This window comes from Giraffa tippelskirchi, chromosome 6 (assembly GCF_054371585.1).
Source record: "Giraffa tippelskirchi isolate mGirTip1 chromosome 6, T2T-mGirTip1v1.2.pri, whole genome shotgun sequence".
NCBI lineage: Eukaryota > Metazoa > Chordata > Mammalia > Artiodactyla > Giraffidae > Giraffa > Giraffa tippelskirchi.
This window is the reverse complement of record NC_137280.1, coordinates 35,754,103-35,760,936: the sequence shown is the minus strand read 5'-3', so window position 1 is coordinate 35,760,936 and position 6,834 is coordinate 35,754,103. Positions and strand designations below refer to the sequence as shown.

The 6,834-nt window shown below is 47.5% G+C and overlaps 1 long non-coding RNA gene across 1 annotated transcript; it reads right to left on the bottom strand.

Annotated features, from left to right (window-relative positions):
- Positions 1 to 401: 401 nt before the first annotated feature.
- LOC145508754 (uncharacterized) lies at positions 402 to 4,108 on the bottom strand. Its single transcript, XR_014055590.1, has 5 exons — positions 3,832 to 4,108; positions 3,113 to 3,745; positions 2,934 to 3,021; positions 1,944 to 1,991; positions 402 to 528 (listed from the first exon to the last, which is right to left on the bottom strand). It is a non-coding gene; the product is annotated as an uncharacterized LOC145508754 (long non-coding RNA).
- Between the last annotated feature and the right edge of the window lie 2,726 nt (positions 4,109 to 6,834).

Genomic DNA, 6,834 nt, shown 5'->3' with positions numbered 1-6,834 from the left:
CAACAGGAGCACTTATAAACGGATGGATGGTTGAAAAGGAAATGGGCACTGCCTTCAAAGAGCACACAACTGAGTGAAGAAGAAAACGGGCAAACTGGTTACGATATAACGCAACACCTGCCCTAACTGAGGTCGGATAGACTGTTCCAGGGAGGGAGAACGGGACATTGTCCTGGTGGAGCAGGAACACAGACACTGACTGTCTGATCCCAGGCCTTCTGCTCTTCATCATCACGTCCAATGGTGGAAAAATGCCGTGATCATCAGTCTAGCTCCCAACCTTATGACATGAGAAGATTCAACATTCAGTTGGCCACTTTCTGTAACCCGGGTGGACCCAATGAAACCAGCAACCCCCCCCCCGCCCCAATGCCTATCAAAACATAGATTCTCTCTCAAAGGACTTTGGCCACTTCGTTTATTTTCTCTAGGACCTTTGAGTCCACCCTACATTACTCAGTCGTCAGCTGTGCACAAAGTCTTCCATCAGAATCTTCTTATAAGGATGGAAATGTCAAAATCAATTTCCTGGAGAAGAAACAAAAATGGATTTTTTTTTCCCTTAAATGGTCTTGATAGCAAAATTTATGAGAGTAGAAATACATCCTGAGGGACTGGATGGAAGCCTCATTGAAAGAGTCATTTTCATCTGGACCAGGGAAAGCCCTAGAGAGGAAACTGCACAGAGACCCAGAGGGCAGACTATATGTTGGAATTTTTCTTTGTTTCTAATAGCTACAGTTGATTTTTTTGTTTTTGTTTGTTTGTTTATTTGCAAAGTTCTGGTTGTGTCTCAGGGGTAGTGAGCTGGCAAAGCATTTTACGTGGGAAAACCAAAAAACTCAGTGTCACAGATAGAGGTTGGCATGTCCCACTGCAGATAGCTCAGGGAAAAGCGAGGTGTGTCCAGGAGCCAAGGACATTTGGAGAGACCCAGAACCCTGCTAAGCTGTCTAGAGCTTCCATATACAAGAACTGCTAAAATCTTATGGGAATATATCTGAAAGCATGGCCCACTGTACCTCAGATCATCACCCAGACTCACTGCAGAATGGTCAAAAAGTAAGCTGGTTCCTCTGCCCCAGAAGAGACAAGGCTCTGAAGTAAACATTAGAAACAGTTCTCTCCCATCCTGTCCCTGCACCCATGAATAAGTTTTGAGGAGAATTTAAAGATGGTCAGCCTGAAGGATGCCAAGTGTCTATCCTGCCGCGCTCCCATCCAGTTGGTCCGGAAGCACAGACAACTCTCCCCTGAGTATCCGGATAAAGAGACTGAGCGTACCATGGAGACAGTTCAGGCGATCCCTCGGGTCTTTAAACTGGAGTGATAACCACAGTGGTCAGGACACCAGGGCCCACTGACCACCGGAGCCCTGCAGCTCGGCGGGCTGTGTGTGGGAGGCCGGTCAGGGCTCCAGCTGAGGGACAGCTCCCAGGATGCAGCAAGGCAAGCCCCAGTCAGAAGCGGGTGATGACAGTGGAAGCTCCAGACTTTCACTTGAGGAAGGGCTCCAGGGCAGCCATTTGGTTGGAAGAGGACTAGAAAAGCTGAGTGCGTAAGCACTTGACACAAGACTGAGGAAACAGCAGTCATCCACATCCAAAAGTATAAGGGCTGTGGAGATTTGGGAGGATAGCTAGAGCCTCTCGAATCACACATTGCAAGCCACCTGGACACGCAGAATCCAGAAATTTCCTGGACCAGAACTCTTGAAGGTCGCTGCGCTAAGGTCCCAAGCAGAATTAGAAACTGGGGTTCACAGTAGGGGGACAAGATCAGGCTGCCAAAGTCAGCTGCAAGATGTCCTGTCCAGCAGGCAGGAGGCAAAGGAATGGGAGTGAGCCAGGCCTGGGATCCGGGGCCCTTTGTTGCCGTGCTGCAATGCTTGCTCAAGCAACAAAATACAAAGAAACTGTATGGGACTAAAAATCATCGCGTACCTGTGCAGTTAGGGGTTTCCCTGATGGCTCAGCAGGTGAAGAATCTACCTGCAATGCAGGAGACACAGGAGATGCGGGTTCAATTCCTGGGTCCAGAAGATCCCCTCGAGGAGGGCATGGCAACCCACTCCAGTATTCTTTCCTGGAGAATCCCATGGACAGAGGAGCCTGGCGGGCTACAGCCCAAAGGGTCACATAGAGTCGGACATGATTGAGTGTCTAAGCACCCATGGATGCACACATGTGCAGTTGGAGCAAATTCTGGACAAAAGATACAAAGAGACCAAAAACCCAACTGCCACTTCTGAGGAGCCTGGAGTAAAAACAGGGTGTGGGAAGTGAAAACAGGGTACTTGAGCATGCCCACTGCACACCACACCACCAAAGGGGTAGGCAAATCACCTAAGTCACCCAACTGGCCTGGATGGACCCCTACCCTCACCCCATATAAGGACAAGCTTGCACCCCCTTGGAGAGCGAGCAAGCAATGGAAGGTGGTGTTTTTTCCTTTTCTCATTCCCCCTGCTGCAGCAGGAGCCCCAGTAAAGCCTCGCCTGAATTTCTTGTCTGGCATCTGATCAATTTCTACTGATTAAGGAAGCCAGGAACCTTGGTCTGTAACAGGAGGGCTTGTGGTAACACCCCCACCCAGACAATACAGGAACCCAGTGATCCGCAGATGGACAAGCATCCTGGGTGAGCGGGCAGTGAGGATGTCTGGATGGGGAATGGAGGAGGTGGGGGAGCGGCCTGACCCTGTGGAGAGGCAGTGCTGGGCTCTGCTTAATTGTTTCCTGCCTCCAGCCCACACTGGTCTGGGAAGGAGGCAGGGCCCCGCTGCAGGTGGGAGAGCTGTGCATGTGGCCAGCTGTGGCTGTGACGGAGCTGGAGAAGGCTGAGTCAGGGGAAACGCCAGGGAAGGTTGGGGAGGGGGGTTGGGGACCGCTGAAAAGAATCTGTGAATGTTCTGGGGAAGGAGACAGATCTCACTCCTTGTGGGGCAGGAACTTCCTTCCTTCTTTCTTTCTATTCCTTCCTCTCTCTTCCCTTGAAGGCAAGCAGCCAGAGGCAGGATGAGCTGTCTCAAGGAAGAAGAAATAAAAGCAGCTTTTAAATGACTGGAGGTCACATCCTGTGTGAAACAACAAGAAAAGAGAACACAACACTACCTCTCCTGCAGAGACCAGGCTGCCGTCATCTCTGGCCAAAGGAGTAGCCGGAAGACATGAGGACTTCTTTATAGACTTGGGCTCAATTGTGACACTGCAAATCCCCCTTCTTCACTTTTTGTTTTAATTAAACTTTTTTTTTAATTGGAGGATAATTGCTTTACACTGTTGTGTGTGTTTGCCATACAACAGTGTGACTCAGCCATAGGTATACACATATCCCCTCCATCTTGAGCCTCCCTCCCACCTCACCCCCCATATCCCGCCCTTCCAAGTCATCACAGAGCACCAGGCTAAGCAGCTTCCCACTAGCTAACTATTTTACACCTGTGTGCTTAGTCACTCAGTCGTGTGACCCTATGGACTGTATCCCACCAGGCTCCTCTGTTCATGGGGATTTTCCAGGCAAGAATACCAGAGTGGGTTGCCATGCCCTCGATCTTCCCAACCCAGGGATCAAACCCAGATCTCCTGCATTGCAGGCAGATTGTTTACCATCTGAGCCACCAGGGAAGTCCATCTTACACATGGTGATATATATATTTCAACGCTACTTGCTCGATTTGTCCCACTCTCTCCTTCCCCCGCTGTGTCCACAAGTCCATTCTCTCCGTCTGAGTCTTTATTCCTGCCCTGCAAATAGGTTCATCACTACCATCTTTCTAGATTCCCTATATATGAGTTAATATACAATATTTGTTTTTCCCTTTCTGACTTACTTCACTCTGTATGACTAGGTTCACCCACTTTACTGGAACTCAGTAAGTTCCAGTTGACTCAGTTTTGTTCCTTTTTATGGCTGCTTTCTTCATTTCTTTAGAGAAGCTGCTAACCATGTCCACATCAGCCCCATGATCCTTTCACTTTGGACGTTTCTGCAATGTCTTCCTCCCCCATGAGTTGAGTATGGCAGCCATAACCCAATAGACCATGTCTGGGGCTCTGTTATCCTTGACTTATGCTCCTGCACATTTGGCCTAGAGTGTAAGGAGATGCACCCCCCACCCCACCCCCACCACCACAGTCACAATCAGACAGGCTCTGAGCAAAGCTATCAGAGCTCCCCTCTCCCAACACAGCTAAAAATTGACTAATAACCTGAGAAATAGTCATCCCTTTTTTATTTTCAGATGAAAGATAACTGTCTTCAAGGTGTAAATCTTCTGAAGCCTGCCCTTTTCCACCCAGTCTTCAATGTGATGGCAGCTATTTGTTAATCACCGGGAGGCAGGAGGCCATGAAGGCAGAGTACACGACTGTCAGTATTTTGACACAGGAGTAACCCTCCCCCAAGAATCTTAGAAACAAAGAGATAAGATAGACCTCCGAGAGATGAAAAGTAAAATCAGTATCTGGAAAAATAGGCCCAGTCACCTTAAAGCATCAGAACGGCTCCTTGAATGTGTCAGACATTTGCAGTGTTGAGTGGGGAAAAAAGCAGGGCTGGTCCACCATCCACAGGATCATGGCAAGGCCCGGCCAGCACATCCAGGGAGCTAGGCTACTGTGGGCCAATGAAGAGCAGAGAGAGCCACATGAGCACAGAGGAGCATCAGGCTAGCTGGAGCTCAGAGCGTGAAGCAGGAGTTCTTTGACTCACCGAGCAATCTCTGAGGAAAATCAGGATCCTCCTACAGGCCCACAGAGGCAGAGCTTACCAGCTGAGGGTCAAGAGTACATTTGAGCCCCCTTGGCACTACTGATTCTTATAAATTGCCTTAATTACTTAATTCCCAAGTAATTTTGGTTACTGCAAGTCTGCCCTTGAGGGATTGGGTCAATTGGAAATCTCAGTGCTATGGTAAATACAATCAACATTTACCGAGTGAACAAATGAGTAAAATTAGACTTCTGTGACTGCAAGATTAAAGATTTCAGTCTGAGCCATAGGCAATCCCTGGTGGCAACACCTCCCTGTGAGCAATTTGGGAGATACCCTGCTGGTCTTTCATGGGCTATGAACCACCTGCCATTGCTCCCTGGTCAAACACACAACTAACATGTTACTAACACAGACAGAAACAAATAAGACCAGCTCTTTGACCAGGAAGGAAAACACTGATACATCAGAGAAAGCAACAAATGACTACTAGATCATGTGATTCATGTGCAGGAAGGTAGAAATGACTAAGAAAGGACGTATGGAAGAGATGTGCATGAGTTGGTTCTGTAAGAGGACAGAGGGATTGGGCCATGGTGCCATAGATAGGGATGGAAATATGTTGGACCTGCAAAGAAGGTGGGAACATTTAGAGCAGAAAGTTTTGGTGTTGAAGTCTTGGATGTGATGTCAGAGACTTCAGAATCCTGGTCAAATCCTTCAGTGTCAAATGCCAGGCTGCTGCAGGTTCATGCAGGGGAAGCAGACTTAAGAAGACTGAGCTGGTAAGAGTTCATAGGCTGGGTCACAGAGGAGAAAGACTGAAAGTAAGAGAAAAGTTAGCACATGAATGCAAGAATACATGGAAAAGGCGTACAGAGTCTATTTTTTAGAATTTTGTCCCTTCCTTTAACTCTCTACATTTTTCCTCCCATGTTCTATCATGTTAACTCAGCCCACTTTATTTTGCTGACTTCTGCTCTACCTATATTATCTCATTTAATTCTCCCAACAAATGTAAGGTATATATTCCTTTCCCCAGTGTGTAGATGAAGAGCAAAGAGGCTGCTTGCAAGTTGAGTCACTTGCCTAAGGTCACACAGCTGACTAGCAAATAGTAGGTCAGAGGCAGAGCCCTGAATCCAAGCTCAGGTCTGCCTGACCTGAAGGCCAAACATCCTTTGTGTGTCTGAACAGTTTTCCAGCTATTTAGAGATGTTAGATAATATAATTTCTTAGCAGAGGCTTTAAAGTCAAGTTCTATATTTGGCATCTAGCTTTTTTTGTATGCTTTTATAACTGCATCACATTTATTCCAGGAAGACTTGGCTCTCAGCAAGCATTAATTAAGCATTCAGTTCAGTTCAGTCGCTCAGTCGTGTCTGACTCTTTGTGACCCCATGAGTCGCAGCACTCCAGGCCTCCCTGTCCATCACCAACTCCCGGAGTTTACCCAAACTCGTACAACGAGTCGGTGATGCCATCAAGCCATCTCATCCTCTGTCGTCCCCTTCTCCTCCTGCCCCCAATCCTTCCCAGCATTAGGGTCTTTTCCAATGAGTCAACTCTTCACATGAGGTGGCCAAAGTATTGGAGTTTCAGCTTCAACATCAGTCCTTCCAATGAACACTCAGGACTGATCTCCTTTAGGATGGACTGGTTGGATCTCCTTGCAGTCCAAGGGACTCTCAAGAGTCTTCTCCAACACCACAGTTCAAAAGCATCAATTCTTCGGCACTCAGCTTTCTTCACAGTCCAACTCTCACATCCATACATGACCACTGGAAAAACCATAGCCTTGACTAGACGGACCTTTGTTGGCAAAGTAATGTCTCTGCTTTTTAATATGCTGTCTAGGTTGGTCATAACTTTCCTTCCAAGGAGTAAGCGTCTTTTAATTTCATGGCCGCAATCACCATCTGCAGTGATTTTGGAGACCCCCCAAAAATAAAGTCTGACACTGTTTCCACCATTTTCCCATCTATTTCCCATGAAGTGATGGGCCCAGATGCCATGATCTTAGTTTTCTGAATGTTGAGCTTTAAGCCAACTTTTTCACTCTCCTCTTTCACTTTCATCAAGAGGCTCTTTAGTTCTTCTTCACTTTCTGCCATAAGGGTGG